At 38.9% G+C, this 22,202-nt stretch overlaps 1 protein-coding gene across 4 annotated transcripts in view; it reads right to left on the bottom strand.

Annotated features, from left to right (window-relative positions):
* LOC135196137 (orphan steroid hormone receptor 2-like) overlaps positions 1-22,202 on the bottom strand; it is a 337,215-nt gene that overhangs the window by 244,789 nt on the left and 70,224 nt on the right. The window lies entirely within an intron of this gene.

Below are 22,202 nucleotides of genomic sequence, written 5' to 3'. Positions count from 1 at the left end.
GAGGAGGAGGAGGAGGTATGAATGATAATGAAGACGAGGAGGAGGAGGACGAAAAGAAGAAGAAGACGGAAAAGAAAAAGAACAGGAGGAGAAGGAGGAGGAGTAGGGGAAGAAGAAGGCAAGGAAGAGGAGGAAGAGTAGAGGAAGAGGAGGGCAAGGAAGAGGAGGAGGAGGGGGAAGAGACGACAACGACGAGAAGAATAAGAAAAAGAGAGGGGAGTAGGAGTAGGAGTAGGAGTAGGAGTAGGAGTAGGAGTAGGAGTAGGAGGAGGAATTCCTCAGAATATAAACACCAAAGACGTCTGCTATATCATACGATCTCAGTAACTAAGTTACGCTTTCAATTCAACTTACTACTAATATACAATCAGAAGCTCATAATTATGATTGTTTTATTATTTTTTTTTGTCCTTCAGTGAAAAATAAAACTCATTTTTTTTCGTGAAAAATAAAGATAACTCTTTCTGCAATTCCGTGTAAAACGTTTTCGTGAAAAATAAAAAATAAAACTTTTTATAATACCGTGAAAAATCATTTTTTTTATTTTCTTTGCAATTCAGTGAAAAATAAAAAAAATAATTTTTCTGCAATTCCGTGAAAAATAAAATAAACACGATTTTTTTTTTGCAATTCCGTGAAATATATTTTTTATCTATTTTCTTTGCAATTCCGCGAAAAATAAAAACATGTTTCTATAACCCCTGAAAAAATAAAAACAAATTTTTTGGCAATTCCGTGAAAAACAAAAACTGTTGACAATTATGGATAAACATCTGTTACAGTATAAATTAAGGCCATTTTTATGGAGGAATCCGCCCACATTAAACGACTCACTGTGACGTAAATAAGAGTTACGACCTTGAATCCGCTTCAAATGTCTGCTTGTATGAGCGAAAGTGAAAAAAAAAAAAAATAAATAAAAAAACCACTGACATCTTCAAAACTGCATATCAAAGACGTTCATGCATCACTAGAGTATCATTTCACTGAATGTTTTTGAATAGCTTAAACTGCATTCTTATGAATTACGTAATATAATCCAAAGACCTTCGAGGCTGATATAAAAATATAGTCCACGCCTTCATTTGGAAGCTAAAAGTTCATTTAACTCCTAATTGTTCATATCCAGACACGTGACAAGCTGAAGAATAAATGATCGTGCCCTCTCTCTCTCTCTCTCTCTCTCTCTCTCTCTCTCTCTCTCTCTCTCTCTCTCTCTCATTTTAGCGTAATCTCTTCATAAAAAGAGATTCCCCCTATGGTTCTCTCTCTCTTTCAGCAAAATCTGAATTCGTAGAAACAAACTCTCTCTCTCTCTCTCTCTCTCTCTCTCTCAACAAAATCTGCATCCGTCAAAGCTTTTCAATCATCTCTCTCTCTCTCTCTCTCATTCTGGCGAAATCTCTTCATGAACAAAAAGGGATTCCCCCCTTACGGTCGCATTTGCATCAAGGCTTAATAGCAGGTAACTGCAGTCATAACTTTCGTAGCAATTACTGTCAGTGCCCCTAGACACCACGAAGCCTCCTCCTTCCACGGCAGCCTTGAAGCGTCTGCCTCCCTGCCTGCCTGCCTGGTGAGTTAGACTGGCGAAAACCCCGTCATATTACCTATCAACGCTGGGACCTATGAGGTCATTCAGCTCAGAAAGAAGAATTGACAGTAAATGGTTTGAAAGGCGTAACTGGAGGAAAACCTCAAAGCAGTTGCACTATGAAACAATTATTAAGTTTCAGGGGTTGCAGCTAGGGGCCGAAGGGACGCTGCAGAGAACCTTAATCAATCCCTATAGTGATCCGCATTAGATGCACTGATGGCACTACCCCCAGCCCCCATCCCCCTTAACATGGCTTAACAAATCTCTTACTGGGCTACTTTGAAAAAAATTTGATAATTTTTCTTATTTTTATTTTTTTTTCTCATTTTTCGTTTTTTATTTTTAAACACAATACGAGGTACCCTATATATATCTTATGGGCTGTACATTTACAGCAAAATATAACAATAACTTAACAGCAAATTTTACCAGTAATTTATCAGGAAATTCTAACTATAGCTTAACAACAAGTTTTAACAATAATTTGACAGAAAACGTGAACAATGATTTTACAGAACATCTTAACAGCAGTCTAATAGCAAACTTTTACAAAAATTTAACATCAAATGTTCAATTTAATTTAACAGCGAATTTTAACAGTAATTTTGGATAAAATTTTATAAATAATTTAACAGCAAATTAAACAATAGTTGAACAGCATTTATTAGCAACAATTGAATAGCAAACTTTAACAATTGAACAATACAAATTAACAATTAATCAGCAAATTTTAACAGAATTGAACACCACAAATTAACAATTAAACAAGAAATTTTAACAATAATTCTACTGCATAATTTTAACATAATCTAACTGCATATTTCAACAATAATCTAACAGCAAAATTTAACAATCATTTAACAGAAAAATTTAACAAAAAAATTTAACAATACCTCAACAGCAAGTTTTCGCTGAAAATGAACGTTAAATCTATCTTAGCATAAGAGAACAGATTGCCAACGACCCCCCCCCCCCAACAAATGACGCAGATACTAAACTGAGGAGAATGAAGGAAGTCCTCCCATCCTTTTACTTTCCTACCTTCTCTCCTCTCCTCTCCTCACCAACGCCCCTCTCTCCCATTTGAAGACAATTACCTGACCCATTAAAATCCCCTTCCCCTTTCGTAAAGGTCGAAGGTCAAGATGACAAGTGGGTTGGGACACCAGATCATCAATGTGCGTGATAATAATATACGTCTTGTTGCAAGGTCAGGTCGAATAATAGGTATGCCTTACGTAGCTCAAAGGTAGGACTTGTTAAACCTAGGTACTATAATGCATTTATTACTGATAAGGGCGGGGGGGGGGGGTGGAGTAGGTACAAGTAAATCAACAAGTTACCAACAGATACCCAGCTTTTTATTTTTGATACTATTTACCTATACCTTTTGCGATTTGCTGCTTATCATCCCCAAATGTATAGTTTTGGAAGTCACAATATATATATATATATATATATATATATATATATTATATATATATAATATATATATATATTATATATGTGTGAGGTCTAAAGTAGGAGAGGTGGTTCGTCCCAAGGGCAGGTCAGTTGTCAAACGTAGGCAGTCAAAGGAAAGGGATCCAATAGCAAGGTTACCCAGAGAGCATTTTCGCCTTCACTTTTACTCCCGCAGGATGACGAGAACTACTGCTAAACAATCAGTTAGTACAACATTGAACCCTTTATAAGGCTGGTGAACAGGACCCGAGATTCCATCAAGGGTAGTTTGTTAAAAAATAAATAAATAAATAAATTAATTAATTAATTAATAAATGAAAAAAAAAGCTTCAGATACAACAAACATCATTGGCATAACGGATAACATACAGGGTAGTCTGACAAAACAGAATTTGCATAATGGATACGTTTATTTCTCCTTTCTCAGCAATGATCACTGATTCGTAAACGTACTACTTTTACCTTGAAAAAAAGACGTGCTACGTTAAATATATGGAAAGTCTATATTCTCCTTTAAATTAAAGTAACTGAAAAGCTCCTGACAATATTAATTTCTATCAGTAAACACTAAAAAACAATGTCTATTATCATACTGCTTATTCACTAATGATAATTGAGCTGAAAACAAAAATGGCGTACAACAGTATAAGTGAATCAAGAGTAAATATGTCCCTTAATAAAAACTCAGGTAGCTAAAAAAAAAACAAAATCAATTTCAATTAATAAACAGCATTTGCATAATGGATATATTTGCTACGCTTTCTCAGAAATGACAACTGGTCTGCAAATGCACTAATTCGCAAGAATGACAACTGATCTACAAATGCACCAATGCCTCGAAGAAATGAACCAAGAACAAACATTCCCTTAAAAGGTTCAGGCACCTGTTACAAAGCACCTGACGACATTAATTTCGGTCAACAACACCCGCCATCCGCCCCCTCCCTTCCTACGAGGACAGCATCCACAATAACACCGTCTTCGTTATTTTTATCGTCATTATCTTCAAGAAATAAATACATTCCATCGACTAAACCTTTTCAAGGCAAAAAAAAAAAAAAAAAAAACGAATAAAAAATCTAAGGGGTATTTCTGAGGCACACACAGACACACACACCACACAGGGGACAGACACACACACACACACACACACACACACACACACGAGCCCCTTTCAAGGAGCTACAAAAAATATTCTTTAAAAATCTAAGGTGTATAAGAGAGAGAGAGAGGAGAGAGAGAGAGAGAGAGAGAGAGAGAGAGAGAGAGAGAGACCCACCTGTAATGTTTGCCGGGGCACGATTAGGTAAGGCATTACGTGACACAGAATCGGCCGGATGTAAGGTTGGGGGAACAAGGGGGTTGGCGGACCAGAAGGTGGAGTACCATGCAGGGTCCACCTGGAGATCCTAGGGAGGGAGGGAGGGAGGGAGGGAGAGGTCGATGAGGACACAAGAGGTCACACACAATTCCCGGGTCACTTGTCACGAAGGGCAGGTGAAGCAGATACAATGAGGGACAGAAAAGACTTATAGACTTAGAGATGGAACGACGAATAGTTAGATAGACAAATACGTATATAGATAGATAGATAGATAGACAGACATAAATTTAAATAAGACAGATTCATAGACCACAAATGACACTCCTTTCAAATTGACAAAAAGAGCCAAACGTTTTAAACGTCTGACATCGGCCTAAAGCACCGCGGGTTAACGACGGTTGCCAAATTAGACTTGGGTATAGTATTTCCCATTTCCTAAATATAAGACCAAAAGGGAAAGCTTTCATATATTCACGTGGGAAACTCAAACGTCGTGGCACCTAAAGAGAAGTCAAGTTGTTTTCAGTACGCCGACTTTTATTATTAAGCTTTTCCACGCGTTGAAACAATTCTTCATCTCGTTCTCCTTCATCTCATTGAAGTGTTAGGCCGAGGTAGGAGCCGCTAGCGGAACCCCCGAAGATTCCCACGGGACCTGCGCGAACGAGAGAGAGAGAGAGAGAGAGAGAGAGAGAGAGAGAGAGAGAGAGAGCCGTTTCTAAGGCGATTATTCGATTACTACTCCTCGCTGGCAGAAAACACACGGAGAGGGGAAAATAAAACATCGTCGTCTTCTGCCCCTCGACGGGAAAAATTAAGACAAAAGACGCCGCAGGGTCGTGTCCTCCGTGAAGAGCCTAGCCTCTAGGCGCAAATCAGGCATGGCGAATGAAAACAGACCCAGATAAAGGAATAAGACTTGGGACACAAAAGCGGGAGAGAGAGAATGACAACGGATTGGCCGGGAAAATGAGGGAGGAGGGTAGGTGGGGAGGGGGGGGGGGTGGGGGAGGGAAAGGCGCGCTCTCCCTATACGCTAAACGAAAAGAGAGAATTCATCTGGATGGGTGAAGACAAATTGGAATAAACAGAAGCGTCAAAGGGGATTACGGGATTAGGAGAGGCGTTATGGTGTGAATGAAATCCGAAGAAGGGATTCTCTCTCTCTCTCTCTCTCTCTCTCTCTCTCGACTTCAAAAACTTTTCGTAAAACCCCCTTTCCTTTCCCCGGCCCCCGCCCCCCTTTTCGATCACGCAGTGAACGGAGAAGGTAAGCCACAGTTGGGGTCGATTCTGTTTCGTTATCAGTGTGGCCTTATCGACTAAGGTTATTTTAATTTTAACAACAATACGCTTCCAATGAATAGTCACACAGCATAAATCTGCTCTCTCTCTCTCTCTCTCTCTCTCACACACATATCTATCTATCTATCTATCTATCTATCTATCTATCTATATACATAATATATATATACATATATAAGCACACACACACACATATATATATATATAGTATATATATATATATATATATATATATATATATATATATAGTGTGTGTGTGTGTGTGTGTGTGTGTGTGTGTTGTGTGTGTGTAACAGTTCAAACTACAATATTGGAAAGAAACTAGAATGAAAATAAAAGTAAAAGGAGAATTTCTACCATCAACCAACAAAATGTGAAGAAAGAGCCGAACCATCTCTGTAGGTATATAAAGATAGATGGTAAGACTTGCGCAATTAGGCCTAAGACGAAGTCGCCCCAACACTTTTTGCCTGGACTTCCTCCTCCTCCTCCTCCTCCTCTCTTGTCCAAAGGTGAAAAAAGGGGAAAGGGGGGGGGGGGGGGAGGGGCGAGGGATGAACGCCACTTCTTACCAAGAATGACTCGACACACTTTAAATAGCAACGCTTCGAAACCTCCTGGGGGCTCCGGCAGCGAACTTCCTTCGGGCTTTCTTAGGCTAACTTCCTTCAACATTTGTTGAGCTCACTTCCTGCGGGATCTCTTATCCGGCTAAGGAGAACTGGCTCGAACAGGCAAGCCCTTGAAGTCCAACGAGGCAATCCTCCTCTTCGTATACGTACACCAGATAAGCAATCGTCTGGAGGAACTTACTTTAACGGAAAATGGCCATAAAAGGACGAATAGCTTCTTCGGGCCATGGCTGGGCGACACAACCGCCACACAAAACGCCGTATTTCCCTCCCTGCCGCCCTCGACCCAGCCCAGGTAACATGAGGTAATCCAGGTAAACCGTCACAATAATTTCGTGTAACAGCCCACCACACCGGACGGGGCAGGTCAGGAAGGGAGGGAGGGAGTGAGGGAGGGAGGTTGCCGGCTACCGATTCCTCCCGACCAGATATTTCGCTCGGAGTGACCTGCTCGGCCTAGCGATAAAGCAATACAGGTGCCCCAATGTGCATCGGCCGAGCTCTATTTTCGCCCTACTATCAACGGCACAAGTGCGCAGTGCTTGATTAACCCGGCTGTATTCGAGTACCTGTTGACTATCGGCAAAGGTCACAGGAAATGAGGAAAGATGACGACGGGATTGGGGAGGGGTGAGCGGGTGAGAAAGGGAGGGGGGATTAAGATGACGCGAGAAGCTGGTCAGACTGAGGCAAACGGGGGTAAGGAAGGGGAGGGGCCGGCAAGAAGGAGGGAAGAGGGAGCGGGTGAGGAGGAGTAGGAGGGGGAGGGAGGAAGGGTATACCAAGAAAGGAACGTAAGGACCAATTTCGCGGATAAACTACACCACCGAGCTCCTCATGTGGAGGGAGTTTTGACACAATGTATTCACAGTCGAATCACCTAATACCAATGGGAAATTAAACGGAAATAAAGTGAAATGCATAGACGTCCACCACCCAACACCGATGCCACGTCAAAAAAAAAGTGCTCTCTCTCTCTTTCTCTCTCTCCCCACGTGCACGTTGAGAAGGATCGTCTGCAACACAGTCATCATCATACATCTGGAGCGACATTCCACGGGCACGAGAAGCGAGGCGAAAGGTCGCCAGGTAAGATATTTTCGTACAATTATTGACCGCAACATTTCCACGAAAACAAAATAATAGCTGACTTTTCTATATCACTGAGGCGCATACTATTCACAGACAACTGCTGATACTAAAAGACAGCGTCATAAACCCCCAATAAAAAATAAATCTTAAAAAAAACTTTCGGGATGATGCCATCCTCAATGGAAAGGGAAGGTTATGACTGGAGTGTTGCCGAGTCTCGTCATGTGATTTATTTATTAACGGAGCTCATAAAACCTCGTACTACACTTTTACGGGCACAACTTTGCGATGAAAGCATTCATTTGCATTATTGTTATCAACTGCTATGAATAAAAACAATTACCCAGCTCAATCGCTGAGTCGGATAAAGCAAGCTTTCCTTACAGGTTAGAGACTATCCCTCTTAACCTACATTCTCTATCTCTCGTAAAAAAAAAAAAATTAAACATGAAGAAGATGAGGAGGAGGAAGAAGACGAATAAGGATGCGTCCAGAGACGACTCAAGCTAGAATAGATGAAGCAGGAAGATATTAACGTAATAATCACTTTAGTCTTAGTACTATGACGGCTGCCACGATAAAATACATACAGGCAATGCGTTGCCATACGTAAGATATCCACCCTACGCCATCCTATCCCCCACCTCCTACCCCAGAAGTCTCACCAAGACCAACCCATCCCGCCCAAATGTTTGCTTTCCATCGGCTAAAATGAATAAGCACGATACAGTCGCATTGCTCTTTGTAGGAATCAACACAAAAACCTAACCGACTAATACATACGTTTCCTCCTCTACCCGGGGACTCGCTACGTCATAAATATGACCGCGAAGTCATGCGCGCATGACGTCACAAAACGGATTTCAAATGAAGACTTTAACGCCTCGCCCCGGTGAAATCAAATTGGCGGGCGGAAGCTTGCAAACGCTATGAGCAACTTGCATAAATTAAGAGGGGAGGGGAGTGGGAGGGGGAGAGGTGGGACACTCAAGGAAAACTTCACATGGCAATAAATTTAGCAAAATGGGATGGGAGGCGATGAAGGGGAGGGATATTATGGGAGGGGGGGAGTAGAGATATAACGGTGAACATAGTCACAAGGATAAGAAACCAGTTTGAACAATTTATTGGGGTGAGAATGATCGACTTTATTTATGCAAGGACGCATGCGTTACAAGGGCCCCAGTAACATACCGCCCTCTCTCTCTCTCTCTCTCTCTCTCTCTCTCTCTCTCAAGAAAGTTCCTTATTAACGAGATGTACATGAGGTAATAATGATGATGTATACATAGGGTGCTGTAGCCGTAGCATACTTATTCCTTTCTACTTAAGGTAACTTACCTGACACTTAATTCCACATACTTATAAGAATACTTACAATCCAAATATGGTTCGCTACACATTATGCAGGTTATTTACAAATATAATAATAATTAAGTACTATGACATATGAATCACAGAAGAATATAATAAGTCTATTATATAAATATGTACACAATATATATATATATATATATATATATATATATATACGTATATATATATATATATATATAGATATATATATATATAAAATAGTATTACATATGAATGGCAGAAGAATATAATAAGTCTTTTATATAAATATATATACACACACACAACACATTTATACTATATCCCACCAAACATGGCAGCCAAAACAACATTCCGAAAACTGTTTATTGTCACGTCATATACATGTGAAATTTTCCAGGCGAATGGAATGAAAAAATATTCGTATTTATAATTCTAAAAGACACATATATAAATTTTTATCACATCACCGTGATTCATTTACATGCATCAAGCTGCTATATATGTCCTTTCATATCCAATTCGCTCTACCTCTGAATTAATATATCTTCATATATATCAAACGAAGGGGAATTTTTCAGTTGATAATAATTTCGTCCTCTCGTGGATTCGAACCAGCGCCCAGAGGAGAAATCAGGACTTCAGTGACGTCCTTACCGACTCGGCCAACAAGTGAGGTCTAAGTAGATACCGATTCCGACCTTATACAGAATCGATATCCACAATTTCTGCCATGTTAATAAATTCTAATTACAAATATCTGAGTTCGACAGTATTAAATAAATTAACATATATGACTGATTTCCAGGGAGATGGAACAACCAGATTTGAGATATTTCCGCTAGCAGACATGTCCAGAGAGAGAGAGAGAGAGAGAGAGCCCCTTCTCGGACAACGACAAGGCATGTAGGAAAGAACAAACCCTTTACTTGGCAGGAAACCGTACAACATCGGAAGTGAAGCAAAACAGAGAGAAGGAAAATAAATACCGAGGTGTCCCTTCGATAAAAGCGAGCGTTTTCAGACACCAGTACTAGAGAGAGAGAGAGAGAGAGAGAGAGAGAGAGAGAGAGAGAGAGAGAGAGAGAGAGAGAAGGAAGGTTTGTTGTCGTAGACTGTAGAGAAATGCCAGTTCTCACTTCTCAAGGTGAACTTACCACACAAACAGGGCCAGGTAGAAGTGACCTATTTACTGCCCAGGAACAAACATCGCTTGCCGCCTCTCTCTAACCTTCTTCCTCCTTCTTCTTCCTTCTATGCCTACGTAATCTAGGGGAGAAGAAGGCCTGCCTGTCTCTATACCTATCCCCTGGCTTTCAAAGAAGGCCCATCCTAAACCCCCCAAACCAACCTCTCCCCGCCCCACCCCAAAAGCCGCCCGGGGAACGGCCGCTTCTAAGCCTCGACGAATCCGGTAACCTACAGTATAGGGGTCTTTCATCCCAGAATTTCAGTGCTTTCTGCTCTTCTTCTTCTTCTTCTTCTTCTTCTACGTAGACGTCCATCTAATCTCATATTCAATTCCTGTTATCTTTCACTGCACGGCTCAAACTAACTTAGAAGGTACCAAGGCCTCATTAACCGAACTTTGAAGGTACCAAGGACTCATTTACCGAACTTTGAAGGTACCAAGGACTCATTAACCGAACTTTGAAGGTACCAAGGATTCACTAACCGAACTTTGAAGGTACCAAAGATTCACTAACCGAACTTTGAAGGTACCAAGGATTCACTAACCGAACTTTGAAGGTACCAAGGATTCACTAACCGAACTTTGAAGGTACCAAGGACTCATTAACCGAACTTTGAAGGTACCAAGGACTCATTAACCGAACTTTGAAGGTACCAAGGATTCACTAACCGAACTTTGAAGGTACCAAGGATTCACTAACCGAACTTTGAAGGTACCAAGGATTCACTAACCGAACTTTGAAGGTACCAAGGATTCATTAACCGAACTTTGAAGGTACCAAGGATTCATTAACCGAACTCTGAAGTTACCAAGGACTCATTAACCGAACTTTGAAGGTACCAAGGACTCATTAACCGAACTTTGAAGGTACCAAGGACTCATTAACCGAACTTTGAAGGTACCAAGGACTCATTAACCGAACTTTGAAGGTACCAAGGATTCACTAACCGAACTTTGAAGGTACCAAGGATTCACTAACCGAACTTTGAAGGTACCAAGGATTCACTAACCGAACTTTGAAGGTACCAAGGACTCATTAACCGAACTTTGAAGGTACCAAGGATTCACTAACCGAACTTTGAAGGTACCAAGGATTCACTAACCGAACTTTGAAGGTACCAAGGATTCACTAACCGAACTTTGAAGGTACCAAGGACTCATTAACCGAACTTTGAAGGTACCAAGGATTCACTAACCGAACTTTAAAGGTACCAAGGATTCACTAACCGAACTTTGAAGGTACCAAGGATTCATTAACCGAACTCTGAAGTTACCAAGGACTCATTAACCGTTTACGTACACCCAATATCACGCTAGTTCCTACTACGATATAATCCTTCTTCCAAGGCATATCCTCACGTTATTCGCTAACAGTTTTTTTTAATACAATCTCCCCCCGCCCCCAGGAATATCTCACCTATCAGAAGACAACATCCAATGCCTTACAGTGGTCAAATGCTAAATATATATATATATATATATATATATATATATATATATATATATATATATATATATATATATATATATATACCGCTGAGACACGTTTTAATCATCATATTTCTTTATCTGCCAACGACTTATCATCCAGTTTTAAAAACAAGCTTCAAGATCTCCGATGACAAAAAATCAAAGAGAGAGAGAGAGAGAGAGAGAGAGAGAGAGAGAGAGAGAAAATAACGTCTGCAACTAACGACATTAATTATTTCATATGAATGGTATTTGTGTGTGTGTGTTAGCATAGGTCTGGGAAGGCGAACCAAGAGGTCTTATGTCTGTATGATTCCGAAGAAAAAAAAGAAAAAAAACAACAACAATAACAAAAGAATCCACACTTATATTTTCCTAACCATAATGAGAAGTCTCCACTACAAAGAGCTATTAAATACTTTACTTCCTAAGAAAATAAAACAAAATAAAAGCTAAACAGCATATTACAATGATTTATGAAGTAGCAGGAAAAACTGCATTGGTTAAAACAGTTCAGTATTAAAGAACTAAAAGCCTTGCACGGTCACGCTTCGGGTATACTGGGTATTTAATAAGCAAAGGAAAACGTACTCGAGCAACGTGTACTTTAGTGAATATTATGTTACAAAGTACCCCGGGCAAAGGAATGAAAAAAAAAAAAAAACTTTTCATGATACCAGCGCTTGCAGAGTATCCTGTGTTCTGTCAGAGTTTAGGATATTTCATAAACTTTCAAATGGAAATATACCCAATTTGAATTTGCAAGAATAAACAATGTTTCCAGAACTTTCAAATGGAAATACCCAATTCGAATTTGCAAGAGTAGACAATGTTTCCAAAATTTTCAAATGGAAATAGCCTATGCAAATTTCCATATCCGTACAAGTCTATACATCACACACACACACACATCTACAACCTGACACGTGAGGCACATGCAGGGCGCAGCGTACATAATGCGCCATGCCCAGCAATGTGACAAAGGTCTTCCGAACGAAGCCCCCAGCACGAATCCACTTCCGGTTCATATTCCCGCTGCTGCCCATTTCCTCTCGTAGAGGGAATCGCCGACCTGTATTTGAATTCTGGATGTGTCTCACTTTCTCCCAAACGCCCTTCCCCCCCTTAATACCAACCCCTACCCTCCCCCTTCCCATATCCCCATCCACGACAACTACATCATCATCATCATCACATACATACACAAACAAGCAATACAGTAACCACCACCTTGGAACTTGAGTCTCTCTCTCTCTCTCTCTCTCTCTCTCTCCTTCTCTCTCTCTCTCTCTCTCTGGAACGCAGCTGGAAGACGAAAACCTGGATGAGGATGACCCCTGGGTATAACAACACATCTGCTGCTGTTGTTTCTTATTCAACGACGCCCCGTTGCTTCCAAGGTTCCAACTGCTCGTGTATAGATTCCTTGGAATGGTTTACCTATAGATTCCTTGGAATGGTAAAGATTCGGTGGTAAGTGGAATACGCATTTCGAATGGCTGAAGGACATGCAGTTATTATATTCTCTCTCTCTCTCTCTCTCTCTCTCTCTCTCTCTCTCTCTCTCTGCTCTCTCTCTCGTGTATGTATGTATGTATGTATGTGTGTGATATATATATATATATATATATATTTATATAATATATATATATATATATATATATATATATATATAGAGAGAGAGAGAGAGAGAGAGAGAGAGAGAGAGAGAGAGAGAGTTACAAGGATTAGGATGTCTCCTTAAAGACCTTGACTTGTTAGTCCATCCGAGGAGACATCGTGTGCTCACTTATCTGTAGGAGCAGGTTTTACTGTGCATTCATAGTGTTCTCGCTAATGACTGTCATGCTTTCTTTTAAACTTTTCCACACTTTTGCTGTTTACAACTGTGTTAAATTCATAAATGTAGAGCTTTTATATATATATATATATATATATATATATATATATATATATATATATATATATCTTATATCTATATATATATATATATATATATATAGATATATATATATATAATATATATATATATATATATATATATCTATATATATTAATATATATATACTATAGGCATACATACATATAATCACCATCAGCCTTTACCGTCGCGGTCAAACCGAAACGTAACATTTCTCAATGACCGTCACGACAACTCCGCTGACTTTAAGGAAATCCGTTTCCAAACTCGAAGCCAAATGCCCTTGGCATTAGCATTTGGAATATAACACGAGTCCGTGGCATTTACTGACTTGGTTTCATTTTCACTCGCGTATAAATCAGTGGAGTTTTCCTTGCAACGTTAAATGAGATTTTGCCAACGTCGTATTTTCCGCTTATTCGATTGCTATTGTCCTTCAAAACGTTTTTAAACCTTTCACACGTTTTCGACGAATGTACCATTCACATGAAGCCTTTTAAACCTTGTAAACGTTTTAAATGCATATACAATTCGCAGGAAACTTTTTAAACCTTTCATACGTTTTCGACGATTATATCATTCGCAAGAAACCTTGTAAAACTTGTAAACGTTTATCATGAATAGACCATTCGCAAGAAAACTCGTAAACCTTGTAAACGTTTTTCACGAATGTACCATTCAAAGTAAACCATTTAAACGTTCTTAACGAATATACCATTCAAAGTAAACGTTTTAAACCTTTTTCACAAATATATCATTGAAAGTAAATCTTTTGAACGTTATTTACGAATATACCATTCAAAGTAAACGTTTATAACGTTTTAAACTTTTTTGACGAATATACCTTTCAAAGTAAACCTTTTAAACATTTCTCACGAATCTACTATTCAAAATAAACCTTTAAAAAACGTTTCTCACGAATCTACTATTCAAAATAAACCTTTAAAAAAACGTTTCTCCCGAATCTACTATTCAAAGTAAACCTTTAAAAAAACCTTTCTCCCGAATCTACCATTCAAATTAAACCTTAAAAAAAAAACGTTTCTCACGAATCTACTATTCAAATATAACCTTTAAAAAAAACCGTTCCTCACGAATCTACTATTCAAAGTAAACCTTTTAAACGTTTTTAACGAATAAATCCTTCAAAGTAAACGTTTTAAACATTTTCCACGAATATACCATTCAAAGTAAATCTTTTGAACGTTTTTCACGAACATACCATTCAAAGCGAACGTTTTTAACGTTTACAATAGAGCGGCGCTTTCGTAAAGCATTTAATTTTGCCACACACGAACAAAGGACAACTAACCAATCAAGCCGACGGCTGAACAAATCGACTGGCGGCCTGTTAAAGGAAGTGGCGGGACTTACCAGTGACCCAGCCGGTGACCTAGTTTTCTTCCGTGACCTGAGGTGACCGAGCGCTGTTACGTGACCTACTTTCCACTATCTGATTATTTCATCTTCCCAAAGAGTCCCGAGCGAAAAGGGAAGAATCGCGTGGATCAATAACAGTGAGGTTCATTGAAGAGAGGAGTAAAGAGCAAGAATAATTGCGTCGGATTATTCAAGAATAATTTGATTCGGATTATTCGAGAATAATTTGTTCGGATTATTTAAGAATAATTTGTTCTTCGGATTATCCAAGAATAATGCATGCAAATTGTTCAGGAATAATTTATTTTGGAATAATTTCTTTTGGGATTATTCACGAATAATTTGTTCTTCAGATTATTTGAGAAATTTTGTTCTTCGGATTATCCAAGAATAATGCATGCGAATTGTTCAGGAATAATTTTCTTTGGAATTATTAAAGAGTAACTTGTTCTTCGGATTATTCCAGAATTTTTTTTCGGATTATTCAAGAATAATTTGTTCTTTGGATTATTCAAGAATTATTTGTTCTTCGGATTATTCAAAAATAATTTTGTTCTTCGGATTATTCAAGAATAATTTGTTCTTTTGATTATTCAAGAATTATTTGTTCTTCGGACTATCCAAGAATAATGTATGCGAATTGTTCAGGAATAATTTCTTTTGGCATTATTCAAGAATAATTTTCATTCAGACTACTGAAAAATAATTGTTTCGGATTATTCTAGAATAATTCTTTCAGATTACTGAAAAAATAATTACTTTCTGATTATTCAAAATAGCTTTTCAGATTATTGAAAATAGTCGATTTCCGATTATCCAAGAACATTTTATTCAGATAATTGAAGAATAGTCGTGTCTGGCTATTCAAGAATGATTCCTCTCAATTATTGAAGAATAGTTATTTCGGACAATTCACGAATAATTTCTCCGATTTATTCAAGAAAAATTTCAGCTTACTGACAAACAATTGCTTCCGATTATTCAAGAATCATTTGTCATGATTATTCCAGAATAATTACAAAGGATTATTATTTCCGGTAGAAATAATAATCATTAATGTTCTCTTAACATTACCTGGCATAACAAGCGTAAGTGTTGCCATATGTCGGGCCTTCATATATATATATATATATATATATATATATATATATATATAAACTATATATATATATATATATATATATATATATTAATAAATGTCTAACGTTCCGATCATGGTTCAAGTAAACAGCTTCTGTCAATGACCTAAACTTTTGTTTGTACCAACAATTAAATCATCACCATCTTTCAACCCAGGTGGTCCCGGCCAGTTCGTCAAATTTGGGAGCCTTCCAAAAGATCAGCTCAGCCTCAGACCAACGCTACTTACCACATCCCTCCAAGGGGATTCTTCAGGGGGGGTCCATGGTCCAATAATAATTAGGCAGTCGCCCCTACATTAGACGGAATAAGATGAGTTGGCTTACTGGATGGCTATTATTATTATTATTATTATTATTATTATTATTATTCAGATGCTAAAACTCATTCACCTAAATCAAGCACACCAAAGGGGCCGCTGACTTGAAATTCAATCTTCCCAAGAAAGTTGGTTTTAACCTCCCACCGCTCAAGAACCCCCGCCCCCAACACTGCAGCAGTAACTGATCAGGATACAGAGCCAGTGATTTTTCCCCCGCCCTGGGGGAGACGCGAACCTCGCCACATCTACTGAATGGCATGCCACGACACTAACCGCTATACCATTGACCCACTGGTGTAGGTTTGACTTTCATCTTAAGTCCCACTAATCTGACCAGGATTCGCAAATGTGTCTTTTGTTTTTGGTGATGGAGGTTGGAATTACGCTTACACAGACACACACACATACATACACACACACACACACACACACACACACGAGAAGATCACTCAGTTTCTCCACGTGACAATAATTCACAATTAACAGCAACTAATGATTATTTTTCAACAAAAATTGGATAACTCCTTCGAGATTTATTGTTTAAAATGTCAATAAAGTAAATTGTTACGTTAAACTAAAAAAAAAAAAAAAACACACACACACAGTTGGTCCCTGTAAGTAAATCAATATTCCCTGTAAGTAAAATCAATATTAATTCCAAGAATTCCGAAAAAAAACTTTCGTAGTCAAAACCAGTAGGAGAATGTATTCGTAACACTTCGAACAGGACGTATAGTATAACTCACCGGGTCCCATGACCTGCGTGTCATACACTTCTCATCTCATCTGACCTTTCGCTCTTCTTCTATCAATCAATTAGTGTCAGATAAGCAAAATAAATATCGTCGCTTACCAGTCTAATCTGCCTGTAGATTATTCCGTAATCTGCTTTTAGCATAGGACATGTTTACCCGAATTCCCGACAGTAAATTATGTGAGGTGTAATCTATCTTTCTTGGTGATTCCATTTCGTCACTGACATCATAATTCATCTTCAAATTGTAGGTAATATATGAAAACTAAGATTGTATTATCACTCTCATCAACAGCCTCATACAATATATTTCCATATGTCTGAATCTGGTTTCTGAAACCACAGTGAAGCTGTATCAATTTCTCAATAATTCCTGTAAAATATGAACCATACCATAACATATAGCAAAAACATAACTTGCTGTGTTAAGCAGAAGTGTAGTACATTACCAGCTGTAATATTCAAACTCTCTATAAAAGATCATAATGAAAGTAGTCCCTTTTAATAAAGTTAACCAAGGTTTATTACGTGTATTAAGATTAGCCTCCTTTTTTAAACAAAATTCTTCCACAGTATATTGTGTGTATCAAAAGTATCCCTTTTTTTTTCTCCTAGATAGATCTACAGTTTATCAAGTGTATCAAATCTAGCCTTTTAAACTAAATTCGTCCATAGTTTATTAAATGTATCAAAGCTAGCCTTTTTTACTTAAATCATCCACAGTTTATTACGTGTATCAAAGTTGAACTAAATTCATCCACAGTTTATTATGTGTATCAAAATTAAATTAAATTCATCCATATTTTATTACGTGTATCAGAATTAAACTAAATTCATCCACAGTTTATTACGTGTATCAAAATTAAACTAAATTCATCCACAGTTTTAGCAAGTGTATCAAAATTAAATTAAATTCATCCACAGTTTATTACGTGTATCAAAACTAGCCTTTTAAATCAAATTCATCCACACTTCATTACATATATTAAAATCAACTTTTTTTTGTCATGAATTCATCTACAGTTCAGCGTATCTCTTTCTCTAATCTGACTCAAAGTATTCGAAGTGCAGGTACATTTATTATTCACTGATTATTCATCGATTTGTTGCTATGTACTACAATGAATGACCAATTAACTGAAAGACAAGCAGTGACTGTAATTACCTACAGTTTTATATGTCTCTTATAATACAGTCAGTATTTTTTCTAAAAACGTACCATACCATCTAACATATCATAATGCCTCAGTTTTTATTATTATTATTATTATTATTATTATTATTATTATTATTATTATTATTTATTATTAAGTGATATCTCTTCTTTCTGTATTTCCCTTTACCTCCTGTTACTTCTTCCTACTGAACACCATAATATTCTTTGCAAGCCTGAATTTCAAGTCAGCGGCCCATTTGGTGGGCTAATAATAATAATAATAATAATAATAATAATAATAATAATAATAATAATAATAATGCATCTTTAATCGTCCCTGAAGAAACGAAGGAAATTCCTGCCCCTACAAAAGAGGGCTAATAATCTTCCCCCCCCCCCCCCCTTTCCATTCCAACATCTCCTGCCCTAACCCATCCTACTTCTATCGTAATATTAAGCCCACCCAACCCCATCCCTCCCCCATAAACTAACCCCAACCAACCTCACCCTTACCATTAAAATCTACCTACGGACCATCATCGTCTAGGTAACCGCGTGGGCAGGAACATCCCATTGGGCTCGCCACAAGAAACGGGCGGAGGAGAGAGAGAGAGAGAGAGAGAGAGAGAGAGAGAGAGAGAGAAGGATAATCATGAAGCGATAAGAGGAAAGGAGGCGTAGGATGAAGTAATAAGGAAAACTGGAGAGAGAGAGAGAGAGAGAGAGAGAGAGAGAGAGAGAGAGAGAGAGAGAGAGAGAGGCAAGTCTACTATGCTCGCAAAGGGAGATAGAAAGAAGTTCAAGAAGTTGGCGGGAAAAGTAAGTATGCGCTCGTGTGTGTGTGCGTGTGTACGTACGTTACGTCACAGACGGACGCCATGACTGGAGTGACCCAGATCGCTGGTTCCTCCTCCACCCCTCCTCCCCCATACCCCTCCTCCTCCCCCTACCTCCTCCTCCTTTGCCTTTCCAGGACATAAACAAAGCTACACTTCCATCTTCAGTAACCAACGAATTATTATTCATTTCTTTACAACTAATTTTTTTTCACTTAATGTTTTATGTTTAATAATATTTACCGAATACATCAAAATACATATTTGAATGAACATAACAAAAACAATAACAGAAAACTCCATTGTAACTGAGTATCATCCTGCTTCTCTCAAATTGGGTAAATTTAAATCAACGGGTTTATATTTACCATCGAGATTTGACAATGCAGATGAAGAAATAAACAAAAGTCTTACTAAAATATGCAAATGAATCTCAAATGAATGATGCAAAAGATATATAATAAATAATATATATATAATATATATATATATATATATATATATATATATATATATTATATATAAAATGTGTGTGTATACATATACGTACACAACATATATGTACAATATGTGTACACATATACTGTTTGTTAGCAACCCACGGCTGCGACCTACCACAATCAACTACCGCCCGGAGTACAATGCACTGCTTAGGACAACAAGGGCCCAACTCAATCGTTTCCCAAGTTAATTCAACTCTCTCTCTCTCTCTCTCTCTCTCTCTCTCTCTCTCTCTCTCTCTCTCTCTGTCTTTTCACTGAACCACGAAACTGATAAGACTTCAGAACTCAAACCGGAAAAATGCTTTGTAAGAACTGTTGTTGGATAACAGAACCCACTTTCGCTTACTCGGGGAGTAAGCCTACAAATTACTTTTGTAGTTGTTCTTGTTAGGGGTTAGGAAAGGTCTATGGAAGATCCTAAAAAGGAATTTTAGGATAGGATAAAACATACAGTATTTACTTTAATTTTCGTTTGTGCAACCACGCTCTGTTTGAACGTACCTTTTACCACGTGCCCCGAGTAAGCCGGAGGTCGGATCACACCTTGTTAACTCAACGGTAGTTAGTATACGTAGGAACACATTAAGAAAATCAAATCAACAAATAAATTTACGAACTAAATGAATAAATAAACAAGAAAAAGGCAATAAACGCATATGTTTATAATATCTGAAAAATACGTACATAAACATGTTAATACTTATATAAACAAGAACGAGAGGAAAATGGAAGGTTCGAAGGAAATAGCAACTCACAAACATAGATACAGAAATAAAAAAAATAGTATGAAGCTGTATAAACAGACGAACGAACAACCATAGGAAACTATGAAATATGTACGGTACTAATTTATATATATATATGCGTATATATATATCTATAATATATATATATATATATATATAATATATATAATGTGTGTGTGTGTGTGTGTGTGTCCTAAACTTTCAAGGTGACCAGATGATACTACACTAACGTATAAATCCACATACATCATATATTTCCATGTAGTAAATGTGTTAGTAAACGTACACGAATGTATGTACGAATGTACATGGAATGCTTCCTATATGAAATGATGCTCACGCGCTAACAGGGAAGAGAGAGAGAGAGAGAGAGAGAGAAGATTGCTTTTGTGTGTGTGTGTGTGTGTGTGTGTGTAAACGCCCTTGCCTTACAACTCCTAGGGCAGAAAAAGCAGTTTAGTGATGGCAGCTGTTGGTCTACTGACTCACTGGCATATATTTACCTTTGTAGCTTGTAAGGTATGTATGTATATATGATACATACATATACATATACAAAAACAAGATGCATACGCTTAATTGGTAGGTATATAGGTATAAGTAGTATAGGTCCCTTTAAACCAGAGGGACAGAAATTGATAAAATCGCTCATCTTCGAGCATCTCTATCTACCTCTATGAAGTGTCCTAGACAAGCTGTCTTGCAACTGGCAAACGCGTCAGCTCACCTACCTGCTTGCCTGCCTGCCTGCCTGTCTGTCTGTTTGCTTTCCCTGCTTACCTACCTACTACCTACTATACTTTACTACTACTAGTACTACTCGTGGTTCCAGTTGAGAGCGCAAAGTGTTTCTTCAGCTGTCAAGAATCACGGGCGTAAGGACATAGGAAACAACATCAGCACTGCATAAGAGCCAGGAGAGAGAGAGAGAGAGAGAGAGAGAGAGAGAGAGAGAGAGAGAGAGAGAGAGAAATTGCTCGATTGCCCCTGAAGATGGGTGGATAGTACCCTCCGCCGTGACTAACAACCCCCTCCCCCCTCTCCCCTCACCCCCTAACCCCACGAGAGAGAGAGAGAGAGAGTCACTCCGAATGCAATATCGAGGCCATCTCCTATCAGTAACACTGATATCACACAGACCGAACTGCGGCGATGGTATTATTCGCGTCACCGACGAATACTTGGAAATGCAAGCAAGATAAGCAAGCGCTGCACATAAGCTTTGGAGGGCGGGGGTTTGTTAAGGGAGGGGAGGGGGGAGGGGACGAGGAAGAGGAGAGGAAACCTGATTCGACCTGGGCGCTGCTCCGGCGCTCAGCCAATAGTCGATGATGACCAAACCTGTCCGTCTCCAATATAGTCAAATCGCACCTCTGGAGCGCAAGCAACGTCGTCCGATGCTTGGCAAAAATGACCCAGAAGCACCATCACAGACAGACACACACAAGGAGAGGAAGAGGAGGAGGAGGAGAAAAGAAGAGACGGCAACGACAGAGAGAGAGAGAGAGAGAGAGAGAGAGAGAGAGAGAAGAGAGAGAGAGAGAGAGAGGTGCATCTCAAGTTACGTTTGGGAATGAGGGGAGCCGAGACTTAAGGAAAGAGCAAACAGTGCATCATAAGACCGGGGTGTCGAGCTGCAACCAGCCTCGTGGAGGTGGTGTTGTTGGGGGGGGGGGGGGGGGGGGGGGGGGGGGGGGGGGATGGAGGAGAAGGAAGAGGTACAGGTAGAGAAGAGAGAGAGAGAGAGAGAGAGAGAGAGGCTCGCGCGGGACGGCGACGGTGGTGTGGGTGTCCTTGGCCAGGGCAGAGTCGGGTCACCTGCCTTCCAGTCATCCAGGCCTGGAACCACGTCCTCTGGATCCGATTCAAGGTCTCGCCAACCCGCACTAACTACGACGTCCTACACTCCATCTTAACTCCAGACCCCAATATGGAAGGAGGACTCTCAATATGTAAAGATTTGGTTCAAGTACACCGGACTACATACATACAAACACACATTCTCTCTCTCCTTCGGCAGAGTTCGTATATAC

This window comes from Macrobrachium nipponense, chromosome 17, assembly GCF_015104395.2.
Source record: "Macrobrachium nipponense isolate FS-2020 chromosome 17, ASM1510439v2, whole genome shotgun sequence".
Lineage (NCBI taxonomy): Eukaryota > Metazoa > Arthropoda > Malacostraca > Decapoda > Palaemonidae > Macrobrachium > Macrobrachium nipponense.
The sequence above is the reverse complement of the archived record's forward strand: the minus strand, read 5'-3'. Positions and strand labels throughout refer to the sequence as shown.